At 47.2% G+C, this 22,134-nt stretch overlaps 1 long non-coding RNA gene across 5 annotated transcripts in view; it reads right to left on the bottom strand.

Moving 5' to 3' along the window:
- LOC308567470 overlaps nucleotides 1–22,134 on the bottom strand; it is a 132,449-nt gene that overhangs the window by 18,541 nt on the left and 91,774 nt on the right. For 3 of the 5 annotated variants that reach the window (XR_014000305.1, XR_014000310.1, XR_014000312.1), the window contains 2 exons: nucleotides 10,362–10,471; nucleotides 9,263–9,350 (listed from right to left, as the gene is read on the bottom strand). This is a non-coding gene — a long non-coding RNA (uncharacterized lncRNA). Of the gene's footprint in view, nucleotides 1–9,262; nucleotides 9,351–10,361; nucleotides 10,472–12,911; nucleotides 13,004–22,134 lie in introns of those variants that run through there. The other 2 variants (XR_014000311.1, XR_014000309.1) reach the window with 2 other exon arrangements.

Raw genomic sequence — 22,134 nt, 5'->3', positions numbered from 1 at the left:
TTTTTAAATTGGTTTATTTGTGTTTTGTACTATTGAGTTATATGAGTTTTCTTATTTTTTGGATATTAACCACTTTTCAGATATATGGTTTGCAAATCTTTTTTTTCCCCATTCTGTAGATTGTCTTTTTATTTTTTGGATCATTTCCTTCGCTGCACAGAAACTTTTAGTTTGTTGTAGTCTTACTTGTTTACTTTTGCTTTTGTTGCATGTGCTTTTGGTTTCATGTCCAAAATAATCATTGCCAAGATCAATGTTTGGAGCTTTCCCTCAATTTTTTTTTTAATAGTTTTACAGTTTCAGGTCCTATGTTTAAGTCTTTAATTCACTTTGAGTTGCTTTTTGTGTATGGAAGAAGACATTGGTCCAATTTCATTCTTATGCATGTGGATATCGATTTCCTCTAACACCACTTATTGAAGAGACTCTCCTTTCCCCATTTTGTGTACTTGGTGTCCTGTCAGAGATTAGTTGACCATTTATGTGTGGGCTTTTTTCTGGGTCCTGTATTCTGGTCTATTCTGTTTTATGGCAGCACCATGCTGCTTTGATTACTATAGCTTTGTAATATAATTTGAAATTATTGGAAGTTACGGCTGCAGTTTTGGTTTATTGCTTAAGATTTTTTTCGCTATTGGGGGTCTTCTGTGTTTTAAGATTTTTCTTTCTATTTCTGTGAAAAACGCCATTGGAATTTTGGTAGGGAATACATCGAATCTGTAGGTTTCTTTGGGTAGTAAGGACATTTTAACACTATTTTCCCAATCCATGAGCACAGAATATTTTTCCATTTATTTGTGTCTTCTACAATTTTTTAGATTGATGTTTTTATTGTTTTCAGTGTACGGATCTTTTACCTCCTTGGTTAAACTTATTCCTAGTTTTTTAATTGTTTTTTATGCTGTTATAAGTGGGATTGTTTTCTTAATTTCGTTTTTGAATAGTTTGTTGCTAGTGTATAGGAACACAACTGATTTTTGCACGTTATTTTCTATTCTGTCACTTTACTGAATCTGGTTTGGAGTCTTTAGGGCTTTCTACATATAAAATCATCTGCAATCCGAGATCATTTTACTTCTTCCTTTACAATATGAATGCCTTTTATTCATGTTATTGCCTGATTGCTGTGGCTAGGACTTCCAATACCATGTTGAAGTGAAGTGCTAAGGTTGAATAGAAGTGCTAATAGAAGTGATCTTAGAGAAAAAGTGTTAGCTGTGGGCTTGTCATCTCTGGTCTTTATTACATTGTCTATTCCTTCTATACACAATTTGTCAAATGCATTTTTATATCTATTGAGATGATAATATGATTTTATTCTTTATTCTGTTAATGTGGTGTGTCACATTTATAGATTTGTTTATGTTGAACCATTCTTGCATCCTAGGGATGAATCCTACTTGACCATGGTGTATAATGCTTTTAATGTGCTGTTGAATTTGGTTTGCTTGTGTTTTGTTGAGGATTTTTGCATCAATGTTCATCAGGGTTATTGGAGTCTGAATTTTCTTTCTCATAGTGTCCTTGTCTGGCTTTTGATAAGCGTAATGCTGGCCTCATAAAATGCATTTGGAAGTGTGCCTTCCTCTTCAATTGTTTAAAAAGAATTTGCATTAATTTTTTTTAATGTTTAGTCGAATTCACCAGTGAAGTCACCTGATTATGGGCTTTTCTTTATTGGGAGATTTTTTGATTACTGATTCAATCTCATTATTCATAGGTCCATTTAGGATTTTTTATTTCTTTATGATTCAGTCTTGGCAGGTTGTATGTGTCTGGGAATTTATTCACTTTTTCTATATTATTCATTTATTGGTATATAATTGTTCATAGTAGTGTCTTGTGATCCTTTGCATTTCTGTGGCATCAATTGTAATGTCGCCTCTTTCATTTCTGATTTTATTTGAGACCCTTCTTTTTTCTTTGTCTAGCTATGGAATTGTCAATTTTGTTTATCTTTTCAAAAAGCCTACTCTTAGATTTGTTCATCATTTACATTCTTTTTCTAGTCTCTCTTTCATTTATATCTGCTCTAATGTTTATAATTTCCTTCCTTTTGTGCTTTTTTGTTACTGGTTTTCTGTCTGGGTGAAATATCCATTGTTGAAAGTGGAGTATGTAAGTCCCTTACTGTAATTATATTGCTATCTATTTCTCCCTTAGTTCTATTAATATTTGCTTTATATATCTAGGTGCTCTGATGTTGGGTGCCTATATATTTACAATTGTTATATCCTCTTAATGAATTGATCCGTTATCATTATATAATGACTTCCTTTGTCTCTGTGACACCTTTTGACTTAAAGTCTTTTGTCTGATATAAGGATAGCTACCCCTGTTCTCTTTTGGCTACCATTTGCATGAAATATCTTTTTCCAACCCTTCAGTTTCTGTCCATGTGTGTCCTTAATGCTAAAGTGAGTCTCTTGCACACGGCATAGAGTTTGACCTTGTTGCCGTTGGGGTTTTTTAAATTTATTCAGCCACTCCAGTTCTGAAGATTGGAGAGTTTAATCCATTTAAGTGTAAAGTAATTATTGATAATAAACCAACAACAAGTGTTGGCTAGGATGGGGAGAAAAGAGAAGCCTTGTGCACTACTGGTGGGATTGGAAATTGGTTCAGCCATAATGGAAAACTACAGAGATTCCTCAAAAAATTAAAAATAGAGCTGCCACATGACTCAGCAGACCCATTTCTGTTTATTTATCCGAAGAAATCCAAAACACCAATTCAAAAGGATGCATGCACCGCTCTGTTAATAGCAGCATTATTTATAATAGCCAAGATATGAAAGTAGCCTAAGTGTCCATCAATAGATGAATAGATAAAGATGTGGTACATATATGCAATGGAATATTACTCAGCTATAAAAAGAATTAAATATTGTCATTTGAGACAACATGGATGGAACTAGAGGGTATTGTGCTAAGTGAAAAAGACAGAAAAAGACAAATATCATATGATTTCACTTATATGTGAAATCAAAAAACAAAATAAATGAACTAACAAACAGAAACAAACTCATAGATACAGATAACAAACTGATGGTTGCCAGATGAGAGGGGGGTTGGGAGCTTTGGTGAAAAAGATGAAGGGATTAAGAAGTACAAATTGCCTCTTATAAAAACAACCACAGGAATGTAAAGTACAACATAGGAAATACAGTCAAAAATATTGTAATAACTATGTATGGTGTCAGACACTAGACTTATTGGGGTGATGACTTTATAAGGTTTATAATGTGTAATCACTCTGTTGTACACTTGAAACTAATATAATAGTGTATGTCAACTGTAATTGAAAAATATAAAATAATTTTTGATACATTAGTACTTACTATTGCCATTTTGTTGTCTTCAAACTTTTTTTGAAGTTACTTTATTTGCTTTCTCTCTTTCTCTCTTTCTCCATGATTTGAAGCCTTTTTTTTTTTTTTTTGTAGTGTTATGTTTTGATTCTTTCCTCTTTTGATCTTTTGTGTACCTGCTGTAGGTGTTTTTCTTTACGATTAGTATAAGGCTTATATAAAACATTTTATAGTTACAAAGTCTGTTTTAAGCTGATAAAACTTAACCTCAACTGCACACAAACGCTCTACACTTTTACTTTCTCTCCTCCCACACCTCCTGGTATCCACAAGGCAGCCCATAGGGCCGAGCCAGTTGGTGAGGTCTGTGTGCCAGTGTCCCAGGCCAATTTCAGCCACACCCACTTCCTCAGTTCTGGGGGTGGTGAGACAGAAGTGGCTTCCTGGGCAGCAGCCCTCAAAACTGGGGCAGCTGGGTGCTCACTCAATCTCATGTTTCCTTGTGGGAATGTTTGCAAGCTTGAGGAAGTCTCTCCTGGCGCTGAGCTGTGCTGCCTTGGGGAAGAGGTGATGCAATAAAGTGAAACTGTCTTCTCCTCTTCAAGGCAACTACTCTCTGATTTTTGCTTCACTGAGGGACTGGAGCCTGTGAGCTGGATTCCCAGGTTCCCATAAAAGTCATCTTCTCTGTGGGTGGCTTGAGAGCTGGAACCTCCTACCCCACCACCTTGCCTACAGTCACTCCCATTTTTTACATTTACATCATTGACCCATCTACACTTTATTTTGGTTTAAGATATGAAATAAGGGCCCAAGTTCATAGTTTTTTTTCAGGCAGTTAGCTGCTTGTTTGAAAACCCTGAGTCAATAACCCATCCTCCCCCAGACTAAGATTCCATGTTTTCCCCTCTTCCTCTGAGCTTTGTATTCTTTTCACTTATCTCTCTTCCTAATCGTGAGCCAGTACTTTTTAATTCCTGTAGTTTTATAATGTAGTTTAATATCTAGAGGGTCTCATTTTATAAACTTATTTTTCAGGACACAAAATGGAAAATGGAAACAAAGAAACTTCTAGAAGAGTTTGAAGTTGAGGCGGTGCAGGTAGGTCTCGTTGGGTGGTCGGGGGGAGCTTGGTTCCCGTGACCTCCTCTCAACCTCCAGCACACCACCTTTCCCCCACCTTGAACTGGTTGGCAGGTATTTTGTTGCTGATATTGTTCCTGACTGCTGACCCTCATCAGTACACAGAAGGGCCAGCTGCCCACACAGGGGCAGGGACAGGGGACTCCAGGCCTTGTCTTCTGGACCACCGCAGCCTTTCCAGTGTGGTCCCCTCGGCAGTGACCCCGTGAGGCCCGCCCAAGAGGCTTTGTATAACCCTCAAATGAATTGCCTGGTCACCCTTCTTTGAAATCCCACCCAGGAGAGAACCAGGTGGCTGTGGACCTCAGTGATAGTTCACCCAGAGCCCCGGTGGAAGGGCTCAGATGTAAGACCAGTGAACAGAGAGCAGCAGGCTTCAGGGCAGAGTAAACATCCTCTATAAAAATGCCCTGAGGAGGAGGCAAGTTGAAGAGGAAGCCCGTTTACAGCAGCCCCAGGTTCTGCATGCAGAGAGCTCAGAGCATGAAAGGGCTTGAGTCCGAGTCGGGCACATAGTATCCACCCCACTCCAGCAACCCCATTGGATGGTTTTACTTTATTTGAAACACTTTAAAATGGGAATTGCATCCAAACTCATTCCTGAAGCAGGAGAAGTACATTAAGGTACACTAAGTTCAGTCTCACTTCCACCCAGTCTTCACCTACCTGTCCCCTACACCCACCATCCACAGGTGACCACTTGTATTTTCTTTCATACTATTCTAGAGTTTCTGTATGCAAATACACATAGTCTCATTTTCTCTCTGCTCAGAGAGCAGAGGTAGCATGTTACATTTTTTTCACCATTTGTTTTCACCTAAAAACATCCATTTGAAGATTTTCCAATGACCGCCAACTTCCCTGACTGTCCTTAAGTGGTGGCCACACCTGACAGAGAGCCCTTCCCCCTGATGTTTGGGGCCTGCATTCAATCCTTCCTTCTCCCCAGGCACGGCTTGAAAATGTTCCCAAGCTGGAAGGTGGTCAGTCTTGTTAGAAAACCACCTTCCCAGGCCTGGAAACCCTCCACCCTGCTCCGGGTGAAACGCCGACCAGCGTTTGCCATCTGGTGCAGAGCCGCCGACACTGGGCCCTCAGAGGCCCCTGCGGTCATGACTAACTGACCACCCCATTCCCACCAGCTGCGGGAGGAGAACAGGACGCTGCGGGACGAAAACAGGACGCTGCGGGACGAAAACAGGACGCTGAGGAAGGAGAAGAGGACTCTGCAGGAGGAGAACAGGACCCTGCAGGAGGAGAACAGGGCCCTGCAGGAGGAGAACAGGACCCTGCAGGAGGAGAACAGGACCCTGCACAAGAAGAACAGGATGATGCTGAAGGAGAACAGGACGCTGCAGAAGGAGAACAGGACGCTGCAGGAGGAGAAAAGGACACTGCAGGAGGAGAAAAGGACACTGCAGGAGGACAACGAGACGCTGCAGATAGAGAACGAGATGCTGCAGAGCGAGAACAAGACGCTGCAGAAGGAGAACAAGATGCTGCAGGAGGAGAACAAGACGGTGCAGAAGGAGAACAAGACGGTGCAGAAGGAGAACAAGACGGTGCAGAAGGAGAACAAGACGGTGCAGAAGGAGAACAAGACGGTGCAGAAGGAGAACAGGACACTGCAGGAGGAGAACAGTACGCTGCAGCAGGAGAACAACATGCTGCAGAGGGAGAAGGAGGTGCTGCAGAAGAACAAGATGCTGCAGGAGAACAAGGTGCTGCAGGAGAACAAGATGCTGCAGGAGGAGATTCAGAGGCTGCGCACCTCCCTGTCTCAGGTTCACAAGGCAGCAGCTCCCAAGGCCCAGCGCCAGAGGAGTGCCACCCTATTTGGGTTCCGTCGACGAGCCAGGCATGTGGCCTCCCAGGAGGAGATGGTAGGTCTGTCCCATCTCCCCGCCAGCCCCTGGTGCCCCAGGCCTCTTCCCTGTGAGGATCTCCTTAGATTCTTCTGGACGCCCCACCATCTGTCTCATTACTCAGGTTCTTTAAAGAGAGAGGAATCCTCAGGTTTGAGGGGCACAAAGCCATGAGGATGCCACCTGCCTGCCTCCAGGCTGAAGTTGCGCCGTTGTCCTTAGGGACTGCAAGCAGATGGGCTCACACTAACTCCAGAGAGCACATTAAATACTGGCACCCAGTTGATACTTCAGGGGTCAGATACACTCGTGTGATGAAAGGCACTTACTAAGCTCCATCTCCTAGACCTGGCCCAGTGCCTCTTCACCTACTGCTCACGATTCTCTGCCCCATCCAGGCTCACCTGCCCTTCTGAGCCCCAGGTCCCTGCCGAAGGGCATCTTTCCCCAGATGTCCCCCGCATGGCCTCAGGTCCTCGCCATGGTTCTGATAGCGCCCTGCACACGGCTTCCATGGGCTGAGCACCCACTGCCACTGTCTAGCCCCCTCTTTGTGTACCTGCACCCCTTGCTGTTTCTGCTTTTCTGTCCTCCCAGCCATGCCTCACCCAGGCAATATTCCTACCCTCTTCCCGCTGCTTTTCTTTTCACTGTTCACCCCCAGAACTCTAGGCTCTTCACTGCTGTGGCCATTCAGGTCCAGTCTCGAGGTTTCTTCCTTACGTTACCTGAACTCTTGTTTGTAAATGTTTCAGTTAAGGAACGTATTGGCTAAACACAGCACACTAGATCACTAGGGTGTGTTTTTATGTTTTTATATTGTCACACCAATAGCGGTGACTGTTGCTGACCTCGTTTTTGCAGCAAAATTATACATTGGAAACTCAGACTCTGGGTCTCTCTTTATCATCTTCTGAATGTTTAGTTTTTGTTCTCATGTTCTCGTAGTTGCAGGATGGCTGCCATGGCCCCAACTATCACAACCATACCCAGTGGGCGAAGTTGATGAAAAGGTCAAGTCCTGAGACCTGCTTCTATTCTGTTGGTCTCAGCTGTGTCTCATGGGTAGCTATAGCTGTAGGGAAGCCTAGGAAGTGAGTCATCTCTTTAAGAGTATCTGGAATAGAGTTAGCAAAGCAAGAAAGAGTTGGATGAGCCATTAGCCAGAAGGTAATAGGAAGCCACAGAAATTAAGCGGGAGAGGGGATCTGTTGTGTTTGTCGATGGGGCGTCTCCCAGAGCTCCAGGTAGGGAGCAGCTGGGTGTGGGAGTAACCTGGGACCAGAGACAGGAACACAGTCAGGAGCTTTCCTTTTGCTACGTGTCTCATTCCTTTCCCCATATCTACATCTATTTTTCATTTGTTCCTGTGAGGATCAGCTTCCATTCCTTATGTGTTCCACGAGGCAGAACAAACAAGGACACACACAAACCAAGAAAACCCAACCCAAGAGCAATGGGGTGCCGACAGCTCTTGCCTCCACACATTTGCAGTCCAGGATTCTCTGCCCAGACCTGGACAGCCAGCTTTGGCTGTGGCGTGGGGCCACACTGTCACATGTGGCTGCCCTGTCCACGTGCACAGAGGGAGAAGCAGCACTTTCTGGAAAGGGGGTTTGAGCAGATAATTCAGTGACTGTCCCCATATGCCTCCATCCACCTAGGGGGCACTCAGCTCAGATGTCCACAGTACAGGATGGGCACCTACCTGGCCCTGGCTGTTTCCACCCATTGTACCAAGAGTACTGACTGTGTGCCTGTCCCACTCTGCTTCCATGGGGCTCCCGTCCTTCTACCAGTCTTGCCTCCCCACCATGGGAAAATAAAGCATGGTTCCATTCAGATTGCTGCCATTCAGCCTCGGTGCCATCCCCTCACATACGGAAGGCAGCAGGTGTGTGGGTTTGGGCTGGTGTACTGTGAGCGCCCTCCAGTTTCTAATGGGGGGTGTGGAAGCAGTGGCTGTCCCTTCTTCACGGTGCTAGGCACTGTCACTCCTCGAGCAGAGGTCCCTGCTGGCTGTAACCCGCTCTCTTCTTCATCTTTGCAGAGCCAGACGGTGTGTCACAGGAAGGAGGAGGGTAAGTCTGCATGGGATGGTCTGTGTCATGCCTGGCGGTTGTCCAGGCTTCTTCTCTTTCCTGTTCCTCCTGCCTTTTCTTGCAATCCCACAATCTCCTCCCATGTCCTGCCTTGAGGTTCCACATTTCGTTCCCAGTCTTGCAACCAGTTCAGAGAGGCCCTGTTCCTGTGGCCCTGAGCTTTCCAGGGTGGGGGCTGGGTTTGTGCCAAGTGCTTCACCAAGCAATTCAGGTTCCTGTTCTCATTACCTGATCCCCATGGTTTCAATGTGGGATGGGCATTAACATCCTCATTTGGGAGGTGAGGACACTGACGCCGAGAGAGGTTCAAGGACTGGCCAAGGGGAGCTCAGCTAGAGAGGGACAGGGCTGGCCTGTGAACTCTGCTCCTTCTGCCTCCAGATCCCGTGGTTGTGACCACCGCTCCATCCCACCTGTTGCTGGGAAAGATGACTAGAGGGCTCACTTTTTCCGACTAGCGCCCACATGCAGTCCCACCTTTTCTCTAAGTCTCACATGGGTCCTGGGCATTGGAGACACTAAATGCTCCTTCTCCTCAGGGAGCTGTGGGGACCCGAAGGCTGTGGACGCGGAGAAGGGCTCTTCCAAGGGAGGCAGGCCCACATTTTCTTCCCCGGTGTCCAAGGCTGAGAACAGATTTGCAGCCCTCTCCATTGTTCAGATTGTAGCTCTTTAATTGTGCCTGGCCACCTGAACCTGGGTGAAGGGAACTAGGGCCTGAAGGCAGAGGGGTGTGCAGTGAGAAGCAGGTCTCCCGACTCCCAGGCTGCTGGGCTCCACCTCCAGAAGGTGTGCTCAGTCGGGCTGGAGCGGGATCTGAGAATCTGTGTTTCTAGTGAGTTGCCAGGTGCAGCCGGTGCTGTGGCTCACACGGGGAGAACCTTTGCTTCAGAACAGTTGGTTCTCAGGCTTGGCTGTTTGCTAGAAGATCTGGGAGTTTACAAAATAAATATTAAGGCCTAGGGCCCACCCTCAGAGATTCTGATGAAATTAGCTTGGGATGGGGCCCAGGTGTTTCAGACATACAGCCAAGTTGGAGATGACCACCCTCCACTGTGACTTTTTGAGGGTTTTCTTCTGTGTCCTCGGCACCCAGCACTGGCATATTCACACTCATGTTACTTATCAGTAAATGTCCCTTGAGTGAATCAAGGGATGGTCCAGCTGTAACTGCAGGGCCCCTCTCACTGGACCTGAGGAACACTTCTGGGTGCTTCCCTGTCTCACACTGGATGGTCCCTTGGTAGCATTTTCCTTGTAATTGCTGACTGTATTACCCTCTGGGTCGGTGCTTCTTAAGGTGTGGTCATTGGCTGACCTCGGTCAGCATCATCTGGGCAAGTTAAAATGCAGATTGCAGAGACTTTCCCCAGACCTATGGAACCAGACTCTGGAGGGTGGGGCCAGGGAATGTATGTGGCTTCTGAACCCTGTGATCCAGATGTTACTGCAACTGGAGGGAGAGCACCTGATCTGAGCAATAAAGTTGAAGAGCAGGGACCCATCTATCCTGCACACCATTATACCCCCATACAGGGGACAGAATTTGACACAGCTGTGGGGAGAGGGCGTCAGGTGGGGCCAGTATTAGGCTGGAGCTGGCAGTGACAGGGCCTGGGATCTGGGATCAGAATGGAGTCAGGGAACAAGCTGCTGCCAGGACTCAAGTGCCAGACAGAAAGCCTGGAGCCCCGAATTGTCCTGCGAGCAGGACTGAGCCCAGATCTCAGAGGGCCAGACTGGAAGGGAAGGGAATCCTGAATGTGGACAGGGGTCTGAGGCGGTGGTGCCCAGGAACAGAAACAACAGTTTGTGACCCAGGGATGGACACTGGGACAGTGTCCCTGAGCTCACAGGCGGGAGCCCGAGTACCTGGGGTGAGCATGAGCCAGGTGGGTGCAGTGGGGCATTGGGAACACAGGTTCCGGGCACCACACTGACCTTGTTGATTGCCGTGTGCTGCAGAGTGGGAGGATTCCTCGGATGAACAGGAGGAAGCTCTGGAAGCTCCGAAGAGAAAACGCAGCTTGCTGAAGCGGATCAAGCGAGCCCTGCAAAACGCCATTCCAGACAGAAGGGTAAGCAAGGGTTAAGAAAGTAAGTTCTTAAACTGACAGGGCACGATCGATTGTTCCTTACATCCTAAGCTTGTTTGTCTCATTTATTCGAAAGGGGGCACCTTTGGTGTCTAGGAATATAAACCCACGAGGCTTCTGCCCCCAGGTCTCGGTGGCAGTGTGGTCGCTTTGCTCTGTTTCCTCCAATGGCCACTTGAGGTGCCACCCTGAGTCCGGACCTCTCCGTGCTCTCTACTCATTGGTTACTTTCTTCTGGGTCTCTCTTTCTGACAAAGGGATTTGAATTGGCTCAGTCTGGCCTCTGGGTGTGTCCCTTGGGCTAAGTGTCCATCATCGGTGGCACACGTGGCCACACACACTCAGCAGGTGGCTGTGGATGAGCAGGGCCTGAAAGCTCTGTGTGGTACAAATTGGGATTTGAGTGCTGTCGCTCCCTCGTGCCCGTGTTTAACCAGAGCATGCATATTAGCGTTAAAGGCAGCAATGAAATCTATTATTTAATAAAAGCACACCTGGTCACTAAAGGAGCCGGGCATTCTCTCATTGAAAATACTATCTGTGTGGACTATGATGAGAACAAAAACGGGCACCTAGTTTACTTTAGTGACTCTGCTCTAATCTTTGACTCTTTTCAGCTCCTGCTTAAGGTTACACTGGCCCTAAGTTCAGGCTTGATTAGAACATTTCTCTCTAACCTTGAATGAACCCTCATGCTGGACTTAGATGCCTCCCAAGCCGGAGCCCCCGTGGGCTCTGGGTAGATGTGAAAAGCCCAAGCAGCTTTCAGTAGGTCTCAGAGGGGACCTGGCATTTGTTTTTCGCAGCAGTTTTTTCAAACGTTGTTAGGCAGAGAGGACAAGGTGTCTGGCATAAGGATAGTGCCTGGGGGACAAAAAGGAGCAAGGCAGGGTCTCCGGTGCTGGATTCAGTCTGCTGGTGGAAAGGCACGGCCCGGCTGAGCCCCGGCCCTGTGGTTGGGGCATTGTGCACAGCCCCTTTCTGTCCTCTTGCTGTGCGTGTTTTCCGGGGCTCCCAGGCCCTAAACCAGCGCACTTTCAGCAGTGGGTGAAACTTGCTCTGACACTCATCTCCCTCTGACCCTGGGAGGGCCTGGCACTGACCACAGTGGCTCCCGGGCCAGCAGCATGTTTAGAGGCTTAGGGAAGGGGCTGCAGGAGCGCCCTGTCTCCAAAGGGGATCTTCCGTGTCTTCTAGGATTCAAGGACAAGCCCCGCTGAGACTGACAGCCTCCACCAGCAGGTCCGGTGGGTGCAGAGGGAAGAGGAGTTTGCTCATTTTCTGAGTCCGAGGGAAAAGCTGGTCAGGAAAGCCCCTGGCGGAGCGGAGGTGGAACAGAACAAGGCCTCAGTGGCCCAGACATGGAGCCAGGTTTCACGTAAGCTGGAGAGAGGGCTTGCCCAGGGACTGTCACCTGGAAGGCCCTGGGTTTCTTTGCACATGAGTTGGCTTGCACTAACGGTGAGATGGTTGGGTCCTCACGGTGACTCAGTCCTGAAGACTTCTTTGGGGGAAACAGAGTCATGGCTGGGGTGAAGTGGGGTGGGCACCTGGGTCCCTCATGGTCGCAGAGGTAGAGCCAGCCAGAGCTTGTGGGCAGCGGAACTCTCCTGCTCAGATCTGCTCTTTCCTGGGCAGCTTAGCTCTGCACAGCTCTGCTGACTCTGACTGTGGGTGAATTTCGTGCTCAGAGGCAGCAGCTCCCCAGGTGCCTGGCTCTGTGACCCAGGCCTGTCGGTGCTGGTGGAGGCCCAGGCCTGGGAGCTGGGCTGCAGGCAGAGGCGAACAGCAGGCAATGGACACTCTGCCCTGACTAGTGGGAGGGAGAGAGGCTGGGCCAGTTCTGCCTGAGGACGAATCCTGAGCTCAGCCCTGTTTCCCGCCTGGGGTGACCGCTGCTTCTTTGTCCCTGGGGCTCACGACAAGGGAAGGCTGGGTGGTTCTTGTGGAAGATTAAAGGAGGTGGGCAAGGACCGTCCAGTCTCTGTCCTCAAAGAACTTCAGGAGCAAGGGAACTTGTCTTCCTAATTTCAGGAGCCTCCCCAGTGCTAACAGCCATCCGTAAGCTCACAGACTTTTACTCGGACAAATATAAAATGAATATTTTATGTGTAAAAGTGGTGACATTTTATGTAAAAATGTCAAAAAGATAACACAACAGTTGGTAGGCGAAGATGGTAAAATTGTATCAAAATAGGGGAAACTCTGTCTTGTGGAGTTTAAACTTTTGGCCTTAAGGTTTCTAAGGAAAGGGCAGTTCTTAGTCTTGCACAGAAATCTCAGAAGAAGGATATTAGTCCTGGTTGCTAAGCTGCCTTTCACACTTCAGTTTAAGTTCCCAGCCCTGTGCCTCTAATGCTCACTCATTCACTCATTCATTTAGTGCGGGGTTTACCGAGGTTGATGTGTGCCAGGACCTGCCACCTTAGCTGGGAAACCAGAGGGAACTAGTGATGTGATGGAGCCAAGCACAGGGTGGTGGGAGCTCTGAGGAGAGAGGGGACAGGCAGTTAGGGAAGGTGATGGAAGCCCCTCCTAGTCCCCGCTTCCAAGAGAAGGGAAAGGCGTCCTGCTCTTCCAGGCGCCACCCTCCCCTGCAGCCCTGGCCCTGTAGTCCTGAAGCAAGAGTGAGAGTCCACCCCCCAACCCCACCTCTCTTCCCTTCCCTGGTCCTGAGGTCCTGCCTTCTCCAGCGCAGGTCACTGTGAGGTGACACTGTTTTCAGCGGTGACCCCAGGCAGGGAACAGGTCTGAGCTCAGATTTTGTCCGCCGGCAGAAGTGTCTGCAGGCAGAGCTGGCCCGGTCTCTCGCCTCACAGTTTCCCATATTTTGTAGACCTTCTTTCCAGCACTTGCCCACAAGCCCTCTCTCTAGGGACCACGCGGAGCTGTATAAATGCTCACCTCCTGTCTCTACTCACACTGTGCTGCTTTCGTTGGGGGGCAAAGCCATGGGAGGTAGAAAGGCAGTGGCAAGAGGCCTAGATTTAGGGCGACCAACATCCTGGATTTGTATCTGCCACTTACTTCTGTGTAATCGTGGGCCAGTGGCAGACCCGCTGGGCTCCTCTTTAGACCTGCTGCCTCCTGTGCGTCTCCTGGGATGATGACATGGCCCTGGAATACCAGCCCCTCTCCTGGTCTCTGAGAAAACTGTGGGTCCCAGCCCTGAATCTGGCCAGCCGTGGAACACGTTACTAAATTGGCTGTGGTATCTTACAACAGAGTGACTGGTCCATTTCCGGTGTCTCAGGGCCCCTTTCCACATCCTCTCTGGCGTGAGAACCCTGATGGGCATTCACTGAACCTCATTCTTGTCTTTGTTTCTAGTCAAAAGCCAACAGAGCCTTCTGGTCACAAAGGAGGTTCAGTCAAAGACTTCGACCCAACACGAGGAATTGCCATCCAAGCTGGCCGGTCCACCGCTGCTTATTCCACATAGCTATGGCAGCCATGGCCCTGGCTTTACCCAGGTGCCCACCCGTATGGCAACACCTAGAGCAGATGGAAATTTCAGGACCCCTGTTTATCCAGTTCCTAAGTTAAGGTGAGCCCCAGACTCTGCACTGTCACTGGGTTTGTGGTTCGGCTCCAGGCCTCAGGCAGCTCTCTTCTGGGCTCCCCACAGGCTTCTCCAGACAGGAGAGGGGCAGAGACAAGTGAGGGGCTGAGACAGGGGAGGGGGGAGGCCTCAAGAAAGGTCCAACTGGAGCTCCCAAAAGAGACTGAGGTCCTTTGCTCCCTGCAAAACCAAGCTCCACTCTCTTGACTCATCTCTTTCCCAAACCCCGGTTGCCACACTGGAAGGACTGGGTCCTATGTCCAAAGGGAGAAGCTGGCGTGGCCACTACACTCTAGGGAGACTTCTGGCTGCCTCCTGGGCCCAAGGGAGGGAGCGGGCAGGCTCTGGGAAAACCTGACATGCTTGTAAGTAATGAAGTCTGCCTTTTAAAGTGTCCCTTTCCATCCTTTATCTTTCCTCCTCCATGTCACTGTGGCCCCATTCAGTTCTGAACAGGACTGGAAGAGAATTTCTGGGAGGAGTGTATTTCCCGATCCTTCAGGAGCCCCTACCTCGGTAGGACCCCAGTCAGAGGACAACTGGAATATATCAAACAATGATCCTTTGGAGGGGAGCTCCCAGGCCCCTGACCATGGCACACATAGCCGACCATATACTGGTGAGTGGTCGGGACAAGTGGGGTAGCGCTTCTCCAGCCCAGATTCCTCGAGGTCCTAGAAGTGCCCTTCGAGTTCCTTTGGGTCTTCTGATTGGACAGCTCAATACTGTGCCTTGGGGAGAATGGCCCTCCTTGCCCATTCCTGGAATGGCAGAGATATGGGGAGCAAGATAGAATTTGTAGCCTTTGTTTTGTCATTGAATTATTGGATTCTTGGAGGTTGCGGGTAGCCCACTCCTACCTCTCCTCTTCCAGGTACTTAACTGACAGTGACTAAACAAGGTGACCAGGTACACCGAGATCAAAGCCTTGCTCTGTTATTGGTGACAGGGCCCAGTGATGCCTAAGGCATCAGCTTCCTGTTAGAGCTGGATTGGCTCCTGAAGCCAATGAGGATGCCTGCAGCCTCCCAAATCCAGATCGTGACCATATTTGTTATGGGGCTGAGTCTGCAAAAAGGACCCTGAGCTGGTGGCTTAAACAGGCAGCTGTGGGGACAGTCCAGCTGCTTTCCAAACCCAGTCACTGGTGGGGGGAGAGGGTCTGAGAGAAAAAGGAAGTCAGCATTCCTGACCCTCTCCCAGCTGAAACATGGCCCAGGGGTGTTGCAGTCACTCTGCTTGGCTAGTTCTGTGGGTAGGAGAGGGTAAGAAAGTGTAGGGAGACACAGAGCGGGTGTCCCTCTTAAGCTTGGCTAACCCTGGGGGTAGAGCAGGGATTCCCTCCCCCAGCCCATGAGGTAAGGCGTCTGCATAACTGCACCCACCCTTACAGATGTGGAAGCTAAGCCTCTGAGACCTTCAGTTACTCGTTCAAGATCACAGAACCGTGTCATGGAGAATTGATTCTGGGTTATGTCTTTGATGCTAATGTGCTGGAGTTATTGTTTGTTTTGTTATTTGTAGAATACTTTTTTCCCAGAAAGAACTGCCTTTAGCCATTGCCCAGCAGGAAGAATATCTGCACGGCCTCTTACGCTGCTTGAGTTCATTAGCGCCAGACCAAGGGCTTGTGGTCACCGGGTTAACTATCACCTCAGTTTCCACTAGGTTCAGCGACAATGAACATTTTGACAAATATAGTTTCCTGTAACACACAGTTTACCAAAGATAAGTTTTTGTAACAAAAGAATAGCGGAAGGTGTGGTTTCCCTGACAACCTTGAGACAGAGGATGACAGCCTCAGAAAGTTCTTCGCCCTCTTGAGCAAAGAGACTTAGACAGAAATTCAGTTTGTTGGTTTAAAGGGCATCACAGAAATGAAGCTAAGCGTTAAGATTAACTGGAATGAATGCATCCATGAAACTTGTCACTCTCTATCTAACAGGTTACAATGACAAATTGAGCATTTTCTTCTCAAGACAACTAAATCCAATTCTTTTAAGATTCTCTAAAAACTATTAGTGAAAAAGCCATCAGCTTCTGGCTTCAGTGCATTTTCTAGCCCAGGCTGACTTAAAGAATATGAAAGAGACAGTTGCGTCTTTCCAAAGCCAGCCTGTGGCTGCCCTGGCATGTGAGCCTAGGCCTGTGCAGTGTGCAAGCCCATGCTGTTAATGGATCCCGCAGAAGTTCATCCAGTCCACAGCTTATTTCAGGCCTGCTGGTCCATCAGAATCCACCAGACTGAGTCTTTAGACAAGTGTTGATGGTCTCAGATGTCCTCAGGTCTAGTTCGGGCTCTGTCACTTGTTACTTTCCTACTTGTCCTTGTGTGAAGGGTTTCTGTTCCTCTGTTGTAAAATGAGGTATCTGGAGAAGATGATGACTGAGGGGTGAGGAACAGTGCCTGGGACATTGAAGGCTCTGAAATATTCCCTGAAGGATTGAATCAGGCAGCCAAGCACTTTTGTAGATCCAAGAGTCTATCCTGCGCTCAGACATTTGACTCCTAGGAAGCCGAGCTTAGCTCCCTCCTTCTTGGTCATTCCTGACGCCTGGACATGCACCTCATTTCCCACGTCACCGGGAGCCATAGATAACGCACGTCACTGCTCAGCTCCCTTCCTGCATGGAGTGTGCAGAGAGCACGTCTGGCCTGCAGCCCTCCTGTGCTGAGTCCCATCTAGATCCCTCCCTGTCTCAGTGACATGGTGAGGGAGGGGGTGCCTGCCCGTCTGTCTTGCAGTTCTTGTCCCAGCTGAGCGAGGCCAAAGGAAGGGGCTCCCTGAGCCACCCGCCCAGCCGGGCTGTGAGGTGCGGCTACATTGTCGGGATGCCCAAGGCCTCTCCCTGAGGCACACGTCGCCGGGGGCTTCTCCCTCTCCTCGCCCTGGTCTTTTCGGTCGCCCTTCCTCTGCCTTTGACCCTCTCTGGACTCCCTCTGTCCGCACTGGAGCCTGGACCTCACAGAAGGTCGCGGCCTTCACTCCCTGGGCTTTTCCCTCTGGTTGCCTTGCAGTGAGGCGAGTGCTGGTGATGAGCCGGCAGGAGTGGGAGCAGGCGAAGAAGGTTGCAGAAGGGGCCAGTGTGCCCCTGCCCGGCACCGCGCCACCGCAGGCTGCCACGACGACGGAAGGGAAGCCTCAGGTAGGGTGCGGGACTCTGGCAGGTTGCCCTGCAGTTCCCTAAAGGACCAGCTCCAAGTCTGGGGGCGTGGGGTGGGCCTGCGGGAGGGTCCAGCGAGTGTCAGCCTTGGCCCCAGCGGGACGCTGGAACTGACCTCACTGTGCAGACAGGGCCGCTTTCAAGTGCTTCCTGTGTCCATGTTAACAATAGAAAACCTTTTGGTTTATGACACAAGCAGCTCCTCGGTAGGTTGTTTCTCCCCTTTCCTGCCTCTGATGGAGCCTGGCCCAGGCTCGCTGCCTGCCTTCCTCGGTAGCTGGTCTCTTCTCCCTCTGGCTCATCCCACAGGGGCCCCCCCGTTCACTCTTGAGGACCCCACACAGGCCCCGGGCCGGTGGACTTCTTCCCACGGGGCGGGTATTGCAGTGGCATCAGACACATCACAGTGGGCGACAGCATACAGTGGGAGGATTTAGACACTTTGTTCTAAATATTCAAGGCCATTCCTCTCACGGAGAATGTCCTGATGGCCTTGTGTGTCTCAGGCTTGAGCCAGCGTAATGTTTAGAGCTCAGATGCTCATCTTCCTCCACCATCACCAGAGCCTCCTCACTGCCCTCCGCCCCCCAGGCATGAAGAGCTCCCACATCCTGTCACTTTCTCAGGCAGAGACATTGAGAGCGCTTGTTAAATCACACGCATTTCTTTTTTTCTGAATCAGAAAAGGTGTTTCGTGGGATGACCAATACTGTTGCCCTGAAATTGAGAAATCATGGGCAATGTCCGTTTGGTTCTGGATATATCAATAGCATACACTCCCACCCCCTCCCTGGCTTTTACTATATAATCTGTTAGGTTTATTGTGCAGCTCATGTGTGTTCGTAATGAGCCCAAGTGATTACAAAGATATTTCTTCCTTTCCCCACATTGTGAAAGAGCACCAACAACCCAAAGCAGGTTGAGGCGCTGCTCAGAGCATGCTTGCTGCCCTGGGCCCTGGGTGGTTTCTGACTGGTTAGCCTTATATTCCAGGAGAAAGCACATAGCATTCTTCTATCCAAGGAGATGGCCTGGGCCTCCGTTCAGCGGAAACCCTGAGAGTCTAGAGGGGGGACTGTGGTCTGGGAGTAGCTCTGGCATTGGCCACAGCCCAGACCCTTTCCAGGCTGAAGGATTCCTAGCGCTCTGCAGCTCTCCTCCCGCTCCTCCAGTCCTAGTGTTTACCAGGCTCTAGAGAAGCATCTGAGAGGAGGTGGGTGGACAGTTTCATTCCTGGCACATTCACCTCAGGGATTCAGAAAAGTCAAGGCTCTGGCTTCCACCTCCGTCAATGTGAAGCATTATAAAATGTGGACAAAGTTTAAATGACAGCAAGAGCAACCTGATCTGCCATAGTTATTTCCAAGGAGCTTACCTTGATTTGGGCAGTGGAATTTCAAGTGTGTTTGAAGTCTCTCTGATACCACGTCTCTGAAGCAGGTTCTCAAAGAAGACGGGGAAACTTGAGGAAGCAGGAGGAGCAGTGTCTCCCTACTTTCTTCCATAACTGCATTTTGTCCCCATGTCCATCCTGCATTTTCTTCTCCCCTTTACCTCTCTGCAGCTTTCTGATGATGTGAGTCATTTTAAGGAAAATGTTCTGCAAAATGCCCCTCAGAACCCGGGCCAGAAAGAGGAATGGAAAATGCCTGAGAAGCAAGCAGTCAGCACTTTCACCCGTCGCCGACACAAGATCTGTCACTGGTGATCCTGCCACAGAGGCCAGCTGAGCAGAGGATCTGTCTTGTCGCCGGGCTCGGGACAGCTCAGGCCCCACCCCAACAGAAGAGACTGCTGGGAAGATATGTCATTTTGGACAAAGGAAAAAGGGGGTGGGTTGGGGCAGGGGACTGGGAAAAGCAATTTATTTTTTTATTTTTAATAGTGTGTGTGTGTGTATGCTAGCGGTGGCTTAATAAACCCTTTCTTTTAAAATGACTTTCAGCCTTGGAAATTAATTTTTTGTTTGTTTAACATCTCACAAAAGTGTTTCTCATTTGCAAAACCTAATCCAGACTTCAGCTGACAAGGGGTGTCTAGGAAATGTTGTTCACTGCAGCTTCTAGGCCCAGAAATACATAGTGGGCAGAGAACTATATATATGATATATATTTATAATTTCAGTGTGTTTCCTAAAAAAGGAATTCCCTTATTTAACCAGAATAAAATTTAGAATAAAATTATCAAAATCAGAAAATTAATGCTGATACAATACTATCTAACTTACAGAACTTATTCAGATTTTGCCAGTTGACCTAATAATGTCCTAGACAGTACCACATTGCATTCAGTTATCCTAAATCTTCAGTCCCCTTTAATTTTTAATATTTCTCAGTCTGTCCTCATATTTCATGACCATCATATTTATAAAAAAAGAGGCCAGTTATTTTTCACAATCTTTCTCAATTTTAATTTCCCTGCTGTTTTTCAAGGTTAGATTCAGGTGATGTGTTTTTGGTAGAAATACCATAAAGGTAATATATGTCATATCAGAATGCACAGGATGTGTTTTCTACCCATTACAAAAGGAAAAAATTCAAATTGACTTATCTATTGAAACTTTGCTGTAAAATCTACATGGAAACTACAAGGAGATACCCCTGCACACCTAACAAAATGGCTGAAATTGAACAGATAATACCAAGCGCTGTTGAGCATATGGAATAATTGCAAAGCTCTTATGTAACTTAGGAAAGTGTAAACTAGCACTTTGAAAACTGACACTATCTATTAAAGCTAAACATATTCCTACTCTATTACCCAGATTCCATCCCTGGGCATAAACCAAGGGAAATAAGAGCCATACCCTCCAAAAGATTTTACAAGAATGTGCATGGTGGATTTATTCATAAGAGCCCCAAATTAGAAATAATCCAAATGTCCTTCAATGGGAAAATAGATAAACTGTGGTATGTTCACACAATGGAATACTACGCAGCAATGAGAAACAGCATACTGTAGCTATAGCTATCTACAGTATAGATTCATGGATGACTCTCACAGACATTATGTTAAGAGAAAAAAGGAAGACACAAAAGAGTGCATAATATATACAGTCAGGCCCCACACAACGACACTTGGTCAATGGGAGACCACATATATGAATGTGGTCCCATAAGATTATAAAGCAGCTAAAAAATTCCTCTCTAATAATGTCAGAGCTGTTACAATGTCATTACGAAACACATTACTTTTGTGTTTGTGGTGGTGCTTGTATAAACAAACCTATTGCATTTCCAGTCATATAAAACTATAGCAAATAAAATTATGTACAGCCCTGGCCAGTGTGGCTCAGTTGGTTGAGCAACATCGCATGCACCAAAAGGTTGCTGGTTCAATTCCTCGTGAGGACACATGCCCAGGTTGCTGGCTCGATCCCCAGTAGGGGGCATGCATGAGGCAGCGATGGATGTTTCTCTCTCTCATCCATGTGTCTCTCTTAACTCCCTCTTCTCTCTTTAAAAATCAATAAACTATTCTACAGAAAAAGTATATATGTGCTGCCATATATAAAAGTACAGCACATATATAAAAGTATAGCACATAAAATTATGTACAGTACATAGTATTTGATAATGATAATGATAATAAATGACTACTTTCTAGTTTATGTATTTACCATACTATACTTTTTATCATTGTTTTAGAGTGTACTCCTTCTGCTTGTATAAGATAAAAAGTTTGCTATAAAACAGTGTGCAGTGTTACACCAGGAGCAGCCTCACACAACTTTACCAAGTCTCTTGATTGCATCAGTTTACCTTGTGCTTGATTTAACCTCATGTTTTTTGTAGTAACCTGCTGTACAGGTTTGTAGCCTGTGAGCAATAGACTATGCCATATAGCCTGGTGGGCAAACAGTAAGCCATGCCATCCAAGTTTGTGAAAGAACACTGTATGATGTTTACCCAAAGACGAAATTGCATAACAACACATTAGAAGTATCTCTGTGAAGAAGTGTGTGACTATATTGACATTTAGATGAAGTTTAAAAATAAGCGAAGCAGATCTATGAGGTTAGAATAGTGCTTTCCTTTTGGGGTAAGGGTCTTGGGGGGAAGCACAAGGGAATCTTTGGGAATACCGGAAATATTTTATATTTTGAGATGGGTGGTGGTTGTATGTGTGATTACATATGCAAAAATGCATCAAAATGTGCACTTAAGATTGGATTTGTTCATATTACTTTAAGTTAGCCCTCAATTAAAATTTTTTCTGTGGAGGGAAAAAGATCCAGAAAAAGACAATCCTATAGATTAAAATTTTAATGGAAAAAGTTAAATTTAACAATGCCATAAAAAGCATGGATTCTGATATATTTTAAAATTTAATACAAAAGGAAAATAATATATTAAAAAATAATTGGAATTATTAGATTTCCATCTTTTTTAACCCTCTTGATCAATTTAAATATCATGAAAACTATATCTTCCTTGTAAATTTGAATTAAATTGGCCATAAATGCCTTTGGGTACAATGTCTTTTAATGGACTTAGGTCTTGACAACTTTTCCAGTGTCTTCTTATTGCCATTGTTCTGCATATACCTGCTTCATTTTAAATTAATTTTGGTGTCTGTTTCTAGAATATTGTTTATCTAGTTTTAAAAAATGAGCAGAGATGGCCCAGCCTGCATGGCTCAGTGGTTGAGCATTGACCTATGATCCAGGAGATTGAAGTTCCTCTCCAGGTCAGGGCATATGCCCGAGCTGTGGGCTCCATCCCCAGTACAGGGCTTGCAGAAGGCAGCCAATCGATGATCCTCATCGATGTCTCTCTCTCTCTCTCCCTCTCCCTTCCTCTCTCTGACATCAATAGAGACATTTTTTTTTAATGAGCAGAGATGGAGTCACTATCCTCCGTGTTATCTTGATTAGATTACTTCTCTCCAA

This window comes from Miniopterus schreibersii (genome assembly GCF_964146895.1).
Source record: "Miniopterus schreibersii genome assembly, chromosome: 15".
Lineage (NCBI taxonomy): Eukaryota > Metazoa > Chordata > Mammalia > Chiroptera > Miniopteridae > Miniopterus > Miniopterus schreibersii.
Note: the sequence above shows the minus strand (reverse complement) of the source record. Positions and strands in the feature narration are given on the sequence as shown.